Here is a 19,944-nt window from a genome sequence, read left to right on the forward strand (position 1 = left end):
TTGAGATATAAGTTACATACTATAAAATTCACCCTTTTAAAATACACAGTTTAGTCACTTTTACTATATTCACAAGATTGTGTAATCATCAACACTGTCTAATTCCGAGACACGTTCATCACCCCAAAATGAAACCCTGTACCTGTCAGTTTTTCCCCATTCTCTCCCATCCCCCACCCCTGGCAACCACTAATCTACCTTCTTTTTTTTATTTAAAAAATTTTCTTATTGAAGTATAGTTTATATTACAACATTATATGTTATAGGTGTACCATATAGTGATTCACGATTTTTAAATATTATAGTCCATTTACAGTTATTATACAATATTGGCTACATTCCCTATGTTGTACAATATACCATGGTAGTTTATTTTATACATAATAGTTTGTACCTCTTAATCTCCTACTCCTATCTGGCCCCTCTTCCCTTCTCTCTCCCCACTAGTAACCACTAGTTTGTTCTCCATATCTGTGGGTCTGTTTCTTTTTTGTTATATTCACTAGTTTGTTGTATTTTTTAGATTCCACATATAAGTGATATCATACAGTGTTTGTCTTTCTTGTCTGACTTATTTCACTTAACATAATACCCTCCAAGTCCATCTATGTTGTTGCAAATGGCAAAATTTCATTCTTTTTTTATGGCTCAGTAGTATTCCATCATATATATATATATATATATATATATATATATATATATACCACATCTTCTTTATCCATTCATCTGTTGATGGACATTTAGGTTGCTTCCATATCTTGGCAATTATAAATAATGCTGCTATGAACATTGGGGTGCATGTATCTTTTCAAATTAGTGGTTTAGTTTTTTTTCAGATATCTACCTAGGATTGGAATCACTGGATAATCTGATAGTTCTATTTTTAGTTTTTTGAGAAACCTCCATACCATCTTCCACAGTGGCTGCACCAATCTACATTCCAACCAACAGTGTACATGGGTTCCCTTTTCTCCACATCCTGGCCAACATTTGTTATTTGTTCTCCTTTTGATGATCTCCAGTCTGACAGGTGTGAGGTGATAGCTCACTGTGGTTTCAATTTGCATTTCCCTGATGATTAGCAATGTTGAGCATCTTTTCATGTGCCTATTGGCCATCTGCATTTCCTCTTTGGAAAAATGTCTATTTAGGTCTTCTACCCATTTGTTAAATCAGGCTTTTCTTTTTTTGATGTTGAGTTGTATGAGCTGTTTATATATTTTGGATATTAACCCCTTATCAGTCATATCATTTGCAAATATTTTCTCCCATTCAGTAGGTTGAATTTTTCGTTTTGTCAATGGTTTCCTTTGCTGTGCAAAAGCTGTTATGTTTAATTAGGCCCCATTTGTTTATTTTTGCTTTTATTCCCTTTGCTTTAGGAAACAGATCCAAAGACATATTGCTATGGTTTACGTACCGCTAATCTACTTTCTATCTCTATGACTTAGCCTATCCTGGACATTTCATATAAACGGAATACACAGTTTTGTATCTGGCTTCTTTCACTTAACATAATGTTTTCAAGGTTCATTTACAATGTTTCAGTACTACATTCCTTTACATGGCTGAAAAATATTCCATTGTATGAATATACCATATCTGTTGATGGACATTTGGATTGTTTCCACTTTTTGGCTATAATGAATAATGCTGTTATAAACATTCAAGTCGAAGTTTTATGTAAACATATGTTTTTCATTCTCTTGGATATCTCTGTTGGAATGGCATTGCTGGATCACATTTAGCTTTCTGAGGATTTGCCAAACTCTTTTCCAAAGTGGTTGCACCAGTTTATATTCCTACCAGCAATGTATGAGGATTCCAGTTTCTCTGTACGCTTGCCAACACTTGTTAATGTCTTTTTTATTGTAACCATCTTAGTGGGTGTGAATGGTGTCTACTTGTGGGTTTGATTTACATTTTCCTGTGACTAATGATATTGAACACCTTTTCATGTACTTATTGGCCATTCATATATCTTTTTTAGAGAAATATTTGTTCAAATCTCTTGCTCATTTTTAAATTGGGTTGTTTGTCGTTTTTACTGTTGAGTTGTAAGAAATCTTTTTTTGGGGGTGTCTGGCTTCAGAACACTTGGTCTTTTTTTTTTTTTTTTTTTTCCCTAGCTTTGGCTGCATTGGGTCTCCGTTGCTGCGCACGAGCTTTCTCTAGTTGTGGTGAGCAGGGGCTCCTCTTCGTTGCGGTGCACGGGCTTCTCACTGCGGTGGCTTCTCTTGTTGCGGAATACGGGCTCTAGGTGCTCAGGCTTCAGTAGTTGCAGTATGCAGGCTCAGTAGTTGTGGCTCGCGGGCTCTAGAGAACAGGCTCAGTAGTTGTGGCGCACGGGCTTAGTTGCTCTGCGGGCCTCTCACTGTTGTGGCCTCTCCCGTTGTGGAGCACAGGCTCTGGACGCGCAGGCTCAGCGGCCATGGCTCATGGGCCCAGCCGCTCCGCGGCATGTGTGATCTTCCCGGACCGGGGCACGAACCCGCGTCCCCTGCAACAGCAGGTGGACTCTCAACCACTGCGCCACCAGGGAAGCCTGGCAGGTGGATTCTTAACCATTGTGCCACCAGAGAAGTCCTTGAACCTGTGATTCTAAGGCCATAATTTTTGATAATTCCAATATATGAAGTCATTGTGGTCTATTTCTGTCATATTTTTTCAAACTTATTGAAATATATTTGACATATAACATTGTGTAAGTTTAAGGTGTACAGGATGTTGGTTTGATACATTTATATATTGCAATACGATTACCACCATAGTGTTAGTTACCACCTCTATCATGATACATAATTATTATTTCTGTTGTCTTCTGTTTGTGCTGATTCTTGCTCGTGGTGTCTTGTTCCTTATGTACCTAATTATCTTTGACTGTGTTCAGTTCACTGTATTTGAAAATTATTTGTGAAAATAACATGAGGCCTAAGATGATGACACCTCCCTCCAGACAAGTGTCTTGTTTGCTTCTACCAAGCACCTGGAGACACTGCTAATCTAAGGCCACTGTAATTCAAGTTCAAGTCTTGAGTTTCATGGGTCACCCGGGTGACTGGGCTCAAGGCTTGGTTTTCTTCTGGTTCACCCTTATTCTGAGGATGTCTCTGGTTAAAGAAGGTGTGGTATATCAGGCTCCCCATCTTGGACAAAAGGCTAGGCTTACCTTTTATTCTTCCTCCTTCCCTGCCCCCCTTGAGGCCATCAAAACCACAGGCTCAGTTTCAAAGCTTTTTCTTCCAGATTGGCAAATGTGATCTCCACACTGGGCTTTCCTCTCTGGATTTTTGCCTTCTCCTAGATTCTTACTAGGGAATTCTTGTTAATTGTTCGATGGTCTTAAGAACATGATGTTTCTGAATTGGATCTAGGGACTCGTGTCTTCAGCAGGAGGGTTGGTCCAAATTACATATCCCACCATCACTGGAGGCAGAAGTCTCTGTAAATCCATAATTTCCCACGGGCATTTCCTTACCTTTGCCCAGGCTGTGCTCAGGATGTACCCCCTCCCTACTCATCTCAGGCACTCTTACTCTCAAAGCCCTACCCAGAATTTTGCCACCAGAGGCTCTCCCGAATCAAGGTACCTTGCTCTCCGCCCTGGTACCCAGAGTCCATATCTCCATCACTGTATTTATTTACCATCAAACATTTATGTGGTACCCACAGTTTGCCAGGCCCATCCTAGGCCCTGGGGATTCAACGGGGAACAGCACAGAGGCTGCCCCTTACCCTCGAGGAGGGTAATAAACAGTTGTTCGCAACCCAGTGGGATCAAGGTTGGGAGGAAGAAGCAGAGGGAGCCACGGAGTACATTGCAAGGAGACTCAACCAGGGGAGGCTTCCAAGAGGAAGTAATATTTAAGCTGAAGCTTGAGGGTTGTGTAGCAATTACCCAGCAAATACAAGTGGGGCAGGGAAGGGCATTGTAGGCAGAGTGATCATCTGTGAAGGTGCAGAGTGGAGTTGGTGAATCAGAATGGGGTGCGAGGGCTTCCCTGGTGGTGCAGTGGTTGAGAGTCCGCCTGCCGATGCAGGGGACGCGGGTTCGTGCCCCGGTCCGGGAAGATCCCACATACCGCGGAGTGGCTGGGCCCGTGAGCCATGGCCGCTGAGCCTGCGCGTCCGGAGTCTGTGCTCCGCGACGGGACAGGCCACAACAGTGAGAGGCCCGTGTACTGCAAAAAAAAAAAAAAAAAAAGAAGAATGAGGTGCGAGGGAGGAGGAGACAGGGTGAAGCTGGGAGGTGGGTCCAGCACCCCTGACTGCTTTATGGTTTCTCCTTTTCCCTCTTCCTCTCCCAAAGACGGGGCTGCAAAGATTAGAGGGCCCCACACTTGCGGGAAGGCAAACTCCCTTGACCTTCCGCACCAAACGATCCCTTTCAGGAAAGGTCACCCATCCTTGGCTCGCCCCAGTCCCTCAGCTTCGGCCTCCTTCTTCCCCTCCTGCCTGGGGCAGAATGGGGAATGGCCACATCCCCTTGTCGCAAGAGAAGCAGGATATAGAGCTGAATGAAGCTACACAGACTGTCTTCCTCCACGGCCTCTGCCAGAGAGTCCTCCGTACAGGCCCCGAGGCCCTTCCTGCGGCACCTCCGGCTCCATCCTCCCGTCCTGTTTGGCTTGGATGTGGTCCCTGATCTAGGGAACCTGGAGGGATGGGTGTGACGGGGCGCATAGGCCAAGCCCTGAGCCCTCAGAAACGGTCACGAGTAACGCTCTTCTCTATCCAGCCAGAATTCTAGTGACTGGGGACATATAGGACCCCCAGTCCCTCACCTGCCCCCAGGTCACCCAGACCTCAAGCCTGGAAGGGAAGTTTGGTTAACCCTCAGGGAACCAGGCGCTGAGAGGGGAGACTAGGAGATCTCTGTCCCGACCACTGAAGGGTTATAGCAGGGAGTTGTGTAACTGATCATACCTGGAGGGGTTCCTCTATCCCACTCAGACCCAGCCCCACCCTATCGTCCAGATGGATAAACGGAGGCTCAGGTCACACGGCCAATGAGAGGCAGAGGCAAGAGCTGAACCCAGGTCTCCTGCCCCTGGCCCAGTACTCACTCCCTTCTCCTGTCCTCCCCAGCACAAATGTCTGACACCTGCCAGGGTGGGGCGTGGGGAGGGGAGGTTTCAAGGCTCACATTTGGGATGGCGGGAATTAACCAAGGAGTTAACTGTTCTCCAGCCCCAGAGCCTGAAAGTCGGCCTCCTGGGAACAGAGGGAGATTACGGGCTCCTCTCCCACCCCGTCATGCTTCATCAGAGGCTGACACGTCCCTGGCCTGTGGCTCTAGGGCCATCAACACAACAGGCTGAGCAAAACATGTCTTGTGCAGTTTTTCTAAGACTTTGTCAATGCCTCCCAGCCAGAGACCACCAGAAACACACCCGAACAAAGCTGGCTTTACTGCTCCTTGCAACGAGGGAGGAAACTGAGGGACCAAACTGAGGGACAGCTCCGTGAGCGGGAGTTAGGCAGGACTTGGGAAGGGATCTGGGCTGGTGTTAGGAGCTTTGGGGAGGGCTTGAGGGAATAGAGCTTTGCTCTGGGTTGGATGCATCAGGAAGTGGGGGTGATTCTGTGATTGGGTATCTTCATGGCTTTAATCTGGAAGGGAAGGGGGATGAATTGAAGCTCAGGCTGTGACTGGCAAAGAAGCAGTCGTCACTCATTCAGCTGGGGTGTTTGGTCATTTTTGTGGTTTGGACCACATTCACTTTTTGTCTGTGTTCAGACATGATTACGGAGTGGTCTTGTTTTCTGTCTTGATCCAACATGGTCCTCGAGGGGCCTTGTCTGACGCTGGTGATCTATGAAATTGCTTATGCTTAACAGGACTGCACGGTGGCCTAGCCCGGAGCACTAAGCCAGCTCCTGGATGTCAGGGGCTGCTTTTCTTTTTCTCAGTGTGAAAGGAAAGAGCACGGAGCCTTGGAAAGCTGGCCACGTCACACAGGAGACCCATAATGGGTAAATGTCAGCTATGCCTTGTGTGTGGGTCCCAAGGCTGCCGAGGAAGCTCAGCTGAGACAGGGAAGCCAAGAGCCTTTGGAGTCAGACCTGGGTTCAAATTCTGCCTCTGTTCAGGCTCTTAGACAAGCCTCCTTCCCCTCCCTTGCAACTGCATCCACTCAACAAATACTTAGCAACTGCCTACTGTATGCCAGGGATGGGGGACCTTGGGCAAGATCCTTAACACTCTGGGACTCAGTTTACCCATCTAGAAAATGGGAATGAGACTGGTCCCTGTCTATCTCCCAGGGTTGCTGTGAAGTTCAATGGAAACTCGTGTGGGGCATCTCTAGCACAGTGTGGCACGTGCCATCTGTTCTTCCCGGGGGTCCCTGACTCTCCCTGACCACCCCTGCCTTGTGGGCCCTGTATTAGTGGGGAAGCAGGACAAGGGGCCCATTCCAGGTTCAGCCTGCTTTGGAGGGTGAGTCCCAGGGACCCGAGATGCCAGCTGGTCACCAAGCGGTTCTGGGGCTGTACAAAGCAGGAGGAGGTCCTGGCCCCTCCGGTCTGCATGTTCAGCTGCTTCCTGGGGCTGAACCATGTGACACAGAGGGGAGGTGGCCCCAAATCTTGGAATTGCCCCGAAGGCAGCCGAACCCCCAGCTCTGCCCAGGTACCAGCTCCAGCACCATGTCCTGGATGTTGCCCACTCTTTGGCCCAGGTCTGACCATCTATACACTATGGGGTGCCCTCCCAGCATCGATGTTCTGTGGTGCTGATGTGGTTAGTGGGGTCCGGAGAGGCAGAGAGGGTGCCAGGACTGTGGAGGTAGAAGAGGGCATGCACCGTCCTGCCTTCTCCAGGCGTGGAGGAGTGGGTGGCGACAGAGGAGGGTGTGAGGCCCGCACAGAAGGAGGTTGATGTACCTGCCGGAGATGGCATGGGGAGGGCCCCTTACATGGGCTTAAGTGGTATGGCAGGGGGTGTCTCTTAGCTGAGGGTTGTGTGTGTAGGTGTGTGGATGTGTGTGGGCAGGACTTTGACAGCAGGGGAGGGGCACCTGCATGTGTGCCTGTGTGATGCTCCCACCATGGTAGGTGGGTGTCAGAAACAGCCTGGGTTTAGGGCTCAAACTAGCCAGGGTCAATTCTCAGTTGAACGACCTTCTGACTATGTGACCTTGCCCAGATCGCTTGCCTTCTCTGAACCTCATTCATTCATTCACTCCACAAGTAAACCCTGCTCTCTTGCTGTGTGGCTGCCACTGGGGAGACAGGGACAAACAAGGCAGAGAGTGTCTGTAAAGCGCAGGGCATCGGGTCTTAGTGCTCTGTGGAGACTTGTTTTCTTCCTCGTTCTGGAAACCTTGGAGCTGCACCCCTCCTTCCAAGGGACACAGCTCTCAGCTGGTGGGAACGGGAGCCAAGGGGCCCCCTTCGGGGCACGATCCAGCTCCCAGATGGTGCTTGTTCTGCCCTGCTGGCACGGGCCCTGGGAGTGAGTGGCAAAGGCATCTGGGCTGGGGTGGATGAGATGGGGGCCTCAGCATTCCAAGAACCCTAGAGCCTTCCCAGCACCAGCTGCGAGAAGACGTGGGGTTGGGACGGGTCAGAAGGACAACGATTCTCTGCGGGCCCCCTTCAGTCACCCCACACACCCACCCAATATGGGCACAGGTGTGGGATGGGAACTCCTCCAACAAGTCAGGACACCCTCTTTTCCCTGGGCCGTGCTCCCGGGGAAGGCGCTGGGGAAAGGGCAGAGGAGGTGGCTGCCAACTTCCCGCTGGGCTGCTGTTTACACCCAAGCGATGAGCTGGCGCTTGGCTTCACTGTCTGCTCACCTGCAGGCATGCCAGGAGAAGCTGGCTGGCTTCTGCCCAGTTCAGTCGGCATTCAATGCTCTGGCCCTGCAGGATTTGGGCACCAGAATGCACAGCCGGAGGAAGATGACTCCAGACTCTTGTTTACAACTAGATGTCTGATTTTTCTCTCTGCCTGATTTCTGTCCCGGGCCCACAGCAACTCCTCTGAGTCTGAGGAACTGCAGACCCTCCTCCCGGGGGAGGCTGGTAGTGCTTCAGGGCACCCCTGGGCCAGAAAGGACAATGCCCCCGGCAAGGGGTTGATGACTTCTCTTCCACACCAGTAGACTGGGGGTGCATCTCAGTAAGGGTGGCTGCCAGTTGCCAGCCCAGCGGCAGGTGAGGAGGAAACAGGCTGGAGCTAAAGTGGGAAAGATTCAACCTAGACCCAAGAGCCAGTGTAGCCCAAGGAGGCATGCTGGACTCAGCAAGGGAGGCTTATGGAGCTGCTGACCTGACCCCTCTAGGGGTCCTGCCTTTGGCAGGAGTGGGAAGATGGGCCAGGAGAGATGTAGGATGCGACTGGGGAGCCAGGTCACCTCTCCTGATACCAGGTGAAGGGCATGTGGATCCCGTCCCAAACCTACCCACCCACCCATTCCTTTCCACGTTGCCTGCCATCACCATGGAGAGAACCAGGGTTGGGAGTTGCTTGGTTAGAATTGCAGGGCAAATCGCTTTAACCTCTCTGAGCCTCAGTTTTCCTCTTCTGTATGATGGGCAGAGTGTATCTGCCTCTCAGGGTCTAAGTGAGGACACACCATGTCACGCCAGCAGCCAGATGTGCCAGGCAAGTTGTATCTGCCACGTGTGGTTTAATTTATTCCTCCCATCGGCACCCTGAGGCAAGCATCATGGTAGCCCCATTTTACAGATGAGGAAACTGGGGCTTAGAGAGTCCGAGGCTGGTAAGCTGGGAGATATGCGTCCTGTGGCGGCCCCTGTTCTGTCTCAGAGAGCAGACGAGTGAGGCAGAGTCTCAGATTGTGGCCTGGATGTGTGGCAGTTTGCAGAAGGAGAGACCAGCAGCTCCCTTCAGGGTTGCAGCTGGGCCCATCACAAGGGGTTCTCGTCATCCAGACAGGGTGTTCCCTTCCAGTCACCTCCCCGAGTTTTATTTCCTTCAGCAACGGGTCCCAGCTGCACAGCTGGCTCCCCTAATGACACTGGCGTCCAGACCCCACCAGCTGAGGTTCTACCCAACGCCCACCACCCCAGCTCACGAGGCCGCCCTTGGCTTCTTGGACCTGCCCCAAGGGACACCAGTTTCCTCGCCAGCCCCTCTGCTGTCCAGGCCAGAGCTCTGCCTCCCATCCCGTTCCGGTTCCCGCTTCTTTATGCCCCGTTGTCCTGCTCTAGGCATCCTCTGGTCGGAGAATTTGTGCTGGGGCGTCCAGAGAACGAGGCAGGGGGTTTTCTGTTCTGACCCAGTTCCAAACTCACTTTTGTTTTACGTGCAAAGAACAAGGTCCAGGGGACTTAATACACCATCAATGTGCCGCCACGTGTTACACAGCATTACGAGGAGCTGGGGGCGGACCCCAGGCAGCCCGCTCCGGCACCCACGCTTCCAGCCTCATCCACTTGGCCTCTGTGAAACCTTGTTTCCCTCCATCCTGTTCCAGACCCCTTCTGCTGCCCACACTGTGGCCTCGCCTCTGGCCTCCCATCCTCCAGTCTGGCCCTTCCAGCAGCCTCATCTGACCAGCACCCACCCCTGTGCTGGATCCTTCAGTGGCACCACTGTGCTTCCTGGTAGCGCACTGGCTGCTGGGTCTGGCCTCCAGGGCCCTCCCTGTGGTGACCAGCCCGACCATGAACCAGCTGGGCCCAGAGGGCCTTCTCCTCAAGCTGGGTTCCTGGCCCCGAGTCAGCCCTGTGTCCAGAGTGAGGGACGCAACTGTCCCCTCATGAGTCGCCAGGAGAACTGAGGCCCAAAGAGACACTCCACCATTCTCTGAACCCCACCCGGGCAGCCCAGCAGAGGCCCAGCCCAGGGCCGAGCCCTCCCCTTCTTGCCGCCCAAATCCCTGTAAACCGGAGCTGATGAGCAGGTGGGCAGCCTGTGCAATTCACCCCCAGGTGCCGCAGGTGCCCATTTGGCCCTGCTGCCCACCCGTGTGCCCTCTCCTCCCCCAAGCAGCTGCTCTTCTGGGGAGCAATGAACAGACCAGTTGCCCTCCTGCAGGCAGGTTTGGGGCCCAGGGTAAGGCTGCAGCTCAGCCCACATCTCCATTTCCAGGCAGGGAGGTCTCCGCCCTGGTGCCCACCCCTCTTGCCCTGCCCAGGCTGCCCCCAGCAAGTTGTTTTCTGGTGCTGGGCCTGGTTCAGCCTCCGGGGCCTGCAGATCACGTAGCCAAACTCGTTCCTCCTTTCTGCTACCCAGGCTGCTGAGCACAGCGGTTTCCTGCTGGGGAGAGCACAATGGAGCCTGCCACACAGGAAGGCGCAGGCCTAGCCATCTGAGTGCTGTGTGACCCGGGACAGGGCCCACACCCTCTCTGAGCCATGGTTTCCCCAGTGAGAAGTGAGGGGGTGAGACAAGGTCATGTGAGGCCATTCTCCAATGAGGATAACAGCAAACTTTCCTCGAAGACTAAGTGCATGCCAGGTGCAGCATCCCCTAATCCTCACAGCCACCCCGGAAGGTTGGGGCAGAGCAAGGTTAAGTCACTTGGCCACAGCTGAATCTCCCTTTGCAGTCCAGCATCCCAGAGCTTCTTCCCATCTCCCGCTTGGAGATCTGCTTCCCCAACCCCATCTCCACCCTGCAGCCCCCGTGTCTTCGCCCTCCTCCTCTCAGGAGGCGCCCAGCCCACACTAGGGTTAAGAATGAGAGGAAGTGTGGGTCCAAATTAGATCAGAGGGCACTTGACCCGAGGTGGTCCAGGCCTGCGGGCCCTAGCTAGCCGTGGGGGAGAGGGTTAGGGAGACATGGGAAGAAGAACTGAAAATGGGCGTAAAGTGAGGTAGAAGGGAGAGAGACTGAAAGCTGAAGATGGCCTGCAGCCTGGCCAGGGAGGGAGCAAGGCAGTTTGGGACCGAGAATCCCTTGACAAGTCCCCAGCCAGGGGGTTTCCAAGGCTGGGAGCCTGAGTCCTGCAGAATTAGCTCCTGCCTCCCCACCTGTCGTCCCCTCTACCACAGGAGCACTCCCAGCCTGGACAGCCTCTTATTCACCTCCAGATTTGAACCAGGCTCTCCGACCGAAAGCCTGGGACCCAGGGCCTGACCGTGAACTAGATCTTCTCAGTGGTGGGGAGAGGGGAAGTTGTTACACTCCCACAGTGATACTGACCCAGGATGGACCCCAGAGCCCCGCTGCCTGACTGTGCTGTGGATCAGGGTCTGCACAGGTGTGCTCCTGGGAAAGCAGGGCCCCCAGGAAGGGTCTTCCTCAGAGCAGTGCAGAGTTTTCTGGATGAGAATCAGGCAGCGGAGGCAGCTTTCAGCCAGGACACTGCGGCTTCCCTGGGGGCAGGGGAAGTAGCTACTGTCCCCGCGGCCACGTCTCCCCCTCCTCAGGGTGTGTCCAGAGCCCGGCAACACCCTCGATGCCTGCCTCTTCCCTAGCTCTCCAGGATTAGAAGGCTCTGGACCTTGCTGCTGGCCAGCCATGACCTTCATCCTGCCCCCTGCCAGGGCTGGAAGTGTCACAACGACTCTACTCTGAAGCTCAGGGTCCCCAAAGGGACCAGCCTTAGACAAAGCCCCGGTGACCCAGCCTTACCTCCTGCACCCCATCTTCACATCCTGACATAGAGAGCACTGCTTCCTGTGCTCTCCTAGGCAGATGGGATATGGAATCCTGGCCCTTGTCTCTCAGAGCCTCAGTTTCCTCATCTGTACAATGGTCCTGAAAATAACCCCCACTTCCTAGGCTGGTGATAAGGACCGAAAGGACAATGTATAAAAAGCCTTCACCCAGGGGACTTCCCTGTCAATCCAGTGGTTAAGACTCTGTGCTTCCAGTGCAGGGGGTGCTGGTTCTACCCCTGGTCAGGGAGTTAAGTAAGACCCTACATGCCAGCGCTGCCAAAAAAAAAAAAAAAAACCCAAAACCTTCACACAGTGAGATGCAGAATCCTAAGAATTTTTATTATTTTATTTATTTATTTATTTTTTTTTTTGCGGTACGCGGGCCTCTCACTGTTGTGGCCTCTCCCGTTGCGGAGCACAGGCTCCAGACGCGCAGCCTCAGCGGCCATGGCTCACGGGCGCAGCCGCTCCACAGCATGTGGGATCCTCCCGGACCAGGGCACAAACCCGTGTCCCCTGCATCGGCAGGCGGACTCTCAACCACTGCGCCACCAGAGGAGCCCAGAATTTTTATTTTTAATTGAATTTATTTGCCATCCCTCTGTGCGTCTTTTCCCCACCCCCTCTTCTCCTGCACTTCTGGCTTCCTTATTTCCATGGTTGCCATGTCCTCGGCCTCCAAGCCTGCTGGAAGAGTCCCCCATCCTCAGACAAACCCCACCCCAGGCCCTTCCCGAAACTGGCTTCTGCCTTTCCCAGCAGGCCCAGCTGGGCCTCCTCCATCTAATCCCACAGGGCTTGGGGTCATCACAAGATTAGGGAATCAGGACCTGGGTGGCAGGGTTGGGGGGAGGAGGCAGCAGGGCTCTGGAACCTGCATGTTTAACCAGCTTCCCAGGGGATTCTGATCCTCACTGCCTACCTGCTGGAACGGGAACATCTCATCCCTCAGGTGAGTCCTGGAGGCCCTTCCGTCAACTCCACCCTGACCTGGTTACTGCCCCCCCTGCACTGGGAGAAAGACTTTCCCAGAGTGTCAGTTTCTCCCCCCACTCACCCCACCCACTTCTTGGGCTGGGAAGGCAGGAGTGGGCAGGGCAGGGCTGGTCAGGGCTGCAGAGACCAGCTGGGCTGTGTTTGTTTGGAGGGTTTTCCTCTTTGGCTGCTTTTCTAAACAAAAGGCCCGGGAGTCTGTGGGGCCAGAGCCAGACCCACCCCCTCATGGGACCGGGGGTTACAGTACAAGATGGCAGGGGGCGTTTCCACTCCTCTCAGAGCCAAGCCATCTTAAGGAAGCCTTGAAGCCCTGTGATGCGGGAGATATTACCCCATTTTACAGAGGAGAAGACTGAGGCTCAGAGAGGCCCAAGAGCATGCCTGAGAGCACACAGCTGGGGAGGGGGCTGGGAGGGGGTGACTCAGCAGGGAGTTTAGTTTGGGGCTGCACTGGGTGCTTAGCTACTCTTTCCTCCTCCCCAATTTTGTGCTCCCCTCCCCCTCTCCAGCAGTGCCTTTCTCTCCTTTTCCCTTTTCTTCTCCAGGTGGCTCCATCCTCAGCCCTGTCCTTATCCGTGGAGGAGAACCCCTCGTGGCTTTAGCTGCCAACGTCCAAACTGTCCAGTTCAGGTCACAATAGCAACATTTAAGGAAGTTGCACGAGTCAGGCCCTGGTCTAAGGTGTTACCCAGGAGTAGCTAATTTAGTCCTTACAACAGCTCTGTGAGGTGGGTGCAATTATTATTCCCATTTTACAGGTGAGGAGCATGAGGTCTAGAGAGGTGAAGTAACTTGTCTATAGGCGACAGAGCCAGGATTCAAGCCCAGGCAGCCCGTATGCCTCACTTCTCTGGCTGTCCAGCTCAGACCTCTGACCTCTGATTTCCCATGAGCCTCCAGCAAGGGGGTCACCATCCCTGCCTGGCCCGGCCATAGTGCCCATCTCAGTATTAAGGCCTGTTTGCTTCAAGTCCCCACCCCAACCCCATCCCTAGATTGGGAGCATCTCGGGTCCTATTCATTCACAGCCGTGTCCCCGCATCCAGCACTGCGGGTTAGGCACACAGAGGGGCCTCAAACTGTGTTCCAGGACGGACAATAATTCCAGCTCAGGAGCTGGCCATAGCTTCCCCACAGTGCCCTCTGCTGGTCAGATCACACACTGCCCTGGGGCCTTGGGACCATCAGCTCAGGCCCCATCCCCATCACCCTAATAACCCCCTGGGTTTATACAGCTCCTTTCTTCCCCTGAGCTCAAAGGACTTTCCCATCTGTGATCTGCCTAGCCTGGGCCCAGCCCCAGGAGCGTGCGAGGGCCCAGCATTTATCTCCCCACTTTACAGAGACCAACCAAGGCCTGGAGAGGGATGGTGTGAGCCCCAGCGTGCTGCTGGCAGGTCCAGAAAAGAGCTCCTTTCCCTAACCTTCTCCGTTACAGATGAACAAACTGAGGCCCAGAGGGGAACAGACTTGCCCAAATGATTCCTGGGCTAGAACCCTGTTGTCCTAAATACGGTCCAGGGCTTTCCCACAACATCAAGATCTCTGCCTGCAGCTCAGCAAGACTTGGCCAAGTCATTAAACATAACAAGCCTCTGTTGTCCCATTTGTAAAAGGAACAGTACTTCCCGCTCTGCCTGCCTCCCAGGGGATCCCAGGGGCCGAGAGATGGAGGACGTGAGAGCGCTCATGACTGACTCTGAGGTCTGGTGATGTGAGAATGAGGGCAGTGGTCCAAACTGCAGATTTCAGCAGGACCCTCACCTCTGCCATAAACACAACCCTGGAGGAGACTCCAGTCTAAGGCTTGACCTTCAGACGGGCCAGCACATTGTATATGCTGTCCACATCCTGCCTCCACTGACCTGATCAGGGTATCAAGGGTGGGAGGTAAGAAGAAATGGTGACCAGTCTAACCCTAAGTCTGAATTCCTGCCCCTGTTATGCCCCTCCTGGCACTTCTCACAATTTGTCAATTTATTATTTATTCCAGTGGCTTGTTTATTTATTTATTTATTGGCTGCGTTGGGTCTTCGTTGCTGCATGCGGGCTTTCTCTAGTTGCGGCGAGCGGGGGCCACTCTTCTTTGCGGTGGCTTCTCTTGTTGTGGAGTATAGGCTCTAGGTGCGTGGGCTTCAGTAGTTGTGGCTCGCGGGCTCTAGAGCGCAGGCTCAGTAGCACAGGCTTGCAGGCTCGTGGTGCACAAGCTTAGTTGCTCCACGGCATGAGGGATCTTCCCAGACCAGGGCTCAAACCCGTGTCTCCTGCGTTGGCAGGCGGATTCTTAACCACTGCGCCACCCAGGAAGTCCCTCCAGTGCCTTGTTAATGTTTGCCTTCTCTGCAAGACTCTAAGCCAGGAGCTGGCAAACTTTTTCTGCAAAGGGCCACATAGCAAATATTTTCGGCTTTGAGGGCCATAAGATTTCTGTTGCAAGTATGCAATTCTGCCACTGCAAAGAGCCTTCGAAAATAGGTAAACACATGAGCATGGATATGTCTCAATAAAACTTTATTTACAAAAATAGGCTGAGGGCCAGATTTGGCCCACAGATCATAGTTTGCTGACACCTACTCTAATCTCCAAGACAGCTGGGACTTGTCTGATTACTCTCAATTATATCCCCTTATTTGAGCAGACAGCACATTGCAGGTGCTGATTTGATCAATATTTGATGAATGTAGACAGGAATGAGGAGGGAAACAGGGAAGACCTCTGTGGCTGAGACTTGAGGGATACATGTGACATGGACTAATCGAGGGGAAGCACACAGTCTGTGCAAAGGTCCAGAGGCAGGAATGGAGGCAATGCTGCCAGGTCCCAGAAGCTACCAGGCTCATAAGCGCCCCCAAGGTCAAGACAGAGGAGGAATGCTGGGGTTCTCAGGGCTGCCCCAGCATGGCCACGGCTCGAACACACCTCCTAAGGTTACTGGGAGGATTAAACAGGACAGGACCAGAAAGGGTCTCAGCACTGGCACACGGGAAGGTCTCAGCTGCCATGATTATTATCGTTGCTATTATTAATCCAAACACCTGAAACTGTGCCCCAAACCCCTACCAATGGCCCCACCGAGGTCAGCAGGGGGTGCGCCTGTAATGACCATGAGAATGCCTGTCTCTCAAGGAGCTGGGGGACATCGGTCCTAATGCTGGAGACACCTCACCACCTGTTTACTCACCAGGCTGGAAGCTTCCCGAGGGCAGGGGCTGGTGTCTCCCCAGTGCCCAGCACAGTAGCTGTGCCTCCTCCATCAGACTGGGGGCTTATTCTCTGTCCCTCCCCATCTAGTCCAGCTGGTTGCCTGGGAGAGACTCTGACCTGTCATCCCACTCCAGCTGGAAGCCCCCAGTCTTGAGCCTGGAGCTGAGAGTGGGCACATTCTGAGGTCAGCCTGTGGCCTTTTTTCTCAGGCTTCCTGAAAGGTCTCAATCCCTGGTTCCCGGGACCCCTAGGCAGGGACAGGCCTCCAAGAGGTAGCACCTGGCACCTGAAGACTCCAGGTGGAGCAGGCAGTCCTGCTGGCTGTGGGGTTTCAGTCCCAGCTCTGCTACTAACTGGCCTTGGTTCCCTTGGTCTGTCTCCACATCTGCACAGTGGGGGTTAGGACCAGGTGATGTCTGAGCTCAGGAGTGTTGCTGGCCTAGATGGAGATTCTGTGCGAATGTGGGTGGATGCAACCTTGCAGTACAGAGCGTGGAAAGCAGATGACAACTTTGCGCTAAGGAAAAGGCATCCCATACTAGGGCAGACCCAGCCCATGCCAGAGCTCAGGGCTTGGTGACCAGAGCACAGGCAGGGTTTCAGTGTCCTCCCCCTCGGCTGGGCACCTTTGTGCCGGGCACATGATGCACAGCCTTGAACCGTGGCTGGGTCTGAGTTGCCAAACACGGCACTTTCTGGGTCAATTGGCCAAGAGAGGAAGGAAAATGGAAGCAGTGAAGAATGATGCTGTCTCAGGCTGCCCCCTGGTGGCCATATGCCACATGACACACATGGCTCAGGAAAAGCATCTCAGGTGAGCCTTACCCAGTGTCTCTACCCTGGTCCTAGCAGGGGGGCCTCCTCCCTGCCTGCAGAGATCCTGAAGTCCAGGAGTCAGGGTACCAGCCTCTGAACCCTGAGAACGGGATCCTGTCATGAAGCAGCCACTGTAGACCAGGCCTGGGTCAGGCATTTTAGAGATGAACTCAGTGTACCTGTTCACTCACCAGGCTAGAAGCCTCCCCAGGGCTGGGGCTGGTTTCACCCGTGTCACCAGTGCCTATCACAGTGTCTCCTCCAGCAGGCTTGGAAGTCCCTGAGGACTCTGTCTCCCCCGCCCCATCAGACTGTGGGCTTACCCTTCTCCCTCTCCCCATCCCACCCAGTCCAGCTTGTTTCCTGGGGGAAGACAGGGAACTCTGACCAGTCACCCCACTCTGGCTAGAAGCCCCCAGGCCGAAGGCTGGAGCTAAGAGTGGACACATTCTGAGGTCAGCCTGTGGCCTTCTCTCTCAGGCTTCCCAGAAAGGCCCCAAGCCCTGGTCCTTGGGCCCCTCAGGCCAGGCTGGGCCTCCAGCGAAACAGGGAACTGTATTGGGACCCTCATCTGGGCCTCAACAACCCCCCATCCCAAAAATAACTGGAAGGAAGGTGATGAAGAAACAGAGGTTGGGGCTTCCCAGTGCTCTCTGGATAAAGACCAGATCCCAGCGTGAGGCCCTGCAGCAGCCCACTCCTGCCACCCCCTGCCCCCGTCTCATCCTCTGTGCTCCAGCCACCCTGGCCCTCTCTCCTTCCTGGGAATCGAACACTTCCTCCCTCCTCCACACCATTGCCTGTGCTGTTCTCTCTGCCAAGCCAGGTCCCACTCGTCTTTCAGCTGTGGACTCAGTCACTGTCACCTCCCCTGGATGCTCCCTCCACCTGCGAGACCAGATCAAGTCCTTCTCTTCTACCCTCTCAAGAGCTCTTCCCTAGAACTTTCCGGAGCTGTGAGTCTCTATTTGCCTGGGTCATTATTGGGTTAATGCCAACCTCCCCAACCAGTCTGTTCTCCCTCCCCCAGTGAACGGGGACCTGTCTCAATCATGCCGAAATTTCAGCACCACTCAGAGCGGGGCATATAGTAGGTGCTCAATAAGTATTTGCTGGGTGAATGAGAGGTTGAATCAGTCCTGGTTGCAACCACTTTCAAGATGTGTGGCCTTGGACAAGTCTCACTTTCTTGCCTTCAGTTAACAAATATTTATTGAGCATCTACTATGTATTATTCTGGGCACAGGAGTTAAACCTAGATCTGTCTGGTTTCCAATTCTGTTCTCTTTCTGCTTATCTAGCTCTGCCTGCCTTTCCTGAGAAAACAAATATTGAGGAGATGTTTGAGGCTGGGAGGTGGGCAACTCCAGTCTGAAGTCTCGTCCTCTCCCACTGGACCCCCGGATGTTATAGACGCCAGTCCCCCATCGGCTCCTCAGCATCCCTGCTTCCAAGTCTTTGTGTACACAGAGCCCTCCTCCCTCTCCATCTGCCAGCATCCCACTTAACCTTCAAAATTCCATTGCAGGGTCACTGTCGCCTTGAAACCATCCTCGTGACCCTTGGCAGAAGCACCCCTCCTCTTACCACATGGCTGGCATGGGGATGCACTGCTGTCCACCCTGACCCGAGTTACTTATGCACGTGGCTACCCGTGCACCGCACCGTCCCCCCTCCCGGGGCTGCCTGGGCAAGGACTGAGTCTGATTCGTCACTCTAAAGGCTCCCGTTGATTAATCTCCCTCCGATCAAACCCTGCAGCAACTGCTCTCCACACTCCAGCGCCCAGCCCGGGGCCAGGCACTCAGGACTAGTGGATGTCCATTGTTGAACAGGAGTAAGTGGGGCAGGCCACAGGAGAGGGGGCTCTGGCTGGGTCCCCCAAATCATGATGCGAGAGTGAGATTCACAGTGTGAAGGGCATGGCCTGGGCACTCTCCCCTGGTCCCCTCACCCACCAGGAGTCCCCCTCTTCCCTCATCCCCTGGATGGCTGGTGAGAGTGTAGTGGAAGGTCGCTGGGCAGATGGGCTGTGGGCTGAGCTGGGAAAGGACGGCCTGCCCCAGGGAAGGATAACCGCACATCTTAGAGCTGTCTGGGAATCGTCCACTTCAGCAGAATTCCAAGGACTGGGAAGGTGAATGTGGGTGTGCAAGGGGAGCTGCCCACCCCACATGGCCCAGTCTCAGGCTGGTGCCAGGGATGGGCTGACAGGCAGGAGGCCTGGGTTCTAGTTTTCACTCTGCCGCCAGTTTACTGTGTGACCTTGGACAAGCCCCTGCCCCTCTCTGAGCGCCCATCTGTACAATGAAAGGATTGAGTCAGGGTGGAACTGACCAGCACGAATGCTAGAGGCTAAGATAGCCAGACCCCCACCCCAGACACGTCTCTGAGTTGGTGAGCAAGGGACCCTGGGAGGGGCCACGGCCCAGACTCATCCACCTGTCTCTGTCTTGGGCTGAAGGGGGCACAGTGGGCTCCCCAGGCATTCTCTCCCCTGTGAGCTGCACATCCTCTCTGCCTGGGTCCCCCTCCCCGTCCCCTCTGTTCCCAGAGCTGCCAGGCTGCCAGCTGGGAGCATCTGCAGCTGTGACCGAGCGTCCTGCGTCATGGTGAGTCAGAGCCCTCCCTCCAAGCCAGATCCAGCCACTCCATGACAGGAAGAAGAGAAAGGACACCTCTGCCGCCCCAACCCTGGGCCATGTAGCACAGGACCCCAGAGCCTGGCTGCAGGCAGGCCAGCCTTTCCTTCTCCACACAAGGGCTGCCACTGAGCAAGGCATTCGTCCCTTCAGAGCTAGCCTCCCCCAAACCAGACTTGGGGGGTGGGGGAGGCTCGTCTGATGGGGGCAGAGCATGGAGGGCTCTGAGCACCCATGTCTGAGTACAGCACTGGACTCTAGGACCGGTGTCTTATTCACACCAGCACATCCACTGAATGGAGTTTCTTCAGGATTCCCGTGGGGGTAGGGACACTTGGTGAAGTAATAGTGCGTCACACCTGTGTTCACCATCACTGTTAATTATTTTTAGCTCTAAGAACCTACTGTGTCAGTCATTTTGCACAATTATCTCATTGATTCTTACAGCAACCCCATGAGGTAAAATTTTTACCCCCAGTTAACAAAGAAAATATCTGAGGCTCAGAGAAGTGAAGCAACTTTCCCAAGGTCACACAGCTTGTGTGAGCTGAAGCCACATTCACACCAGTTCTGCTGACACCCGTGGCCAGGGTCACTCCCCATCAGGACTTTACTCTGAAGAGGGCACCAGGCCTGGGGAAAGAGAAAAACGGCAGCACCCGCCCCACTGCTCACCCCACCGCCACCCAGCAGTCCCACAG

Source organism: Aethalodelphis obliquidens, unplaced genomic scaffold (assembly GCF_003676395.1).
Source record: "Aethalodelphis obliquidens isolate GAN/ISIS:26980383/991018 unplaced genomic scaffold, ASM367639v1 scaffold9, whole genome shotgun sequence".
NCBI lineage: Eukaryota > Metazoa > Chordata > Mammalia > Artiodactyla > Delphinidae > Aethalodelphis > Aethalodelphis obliquidens.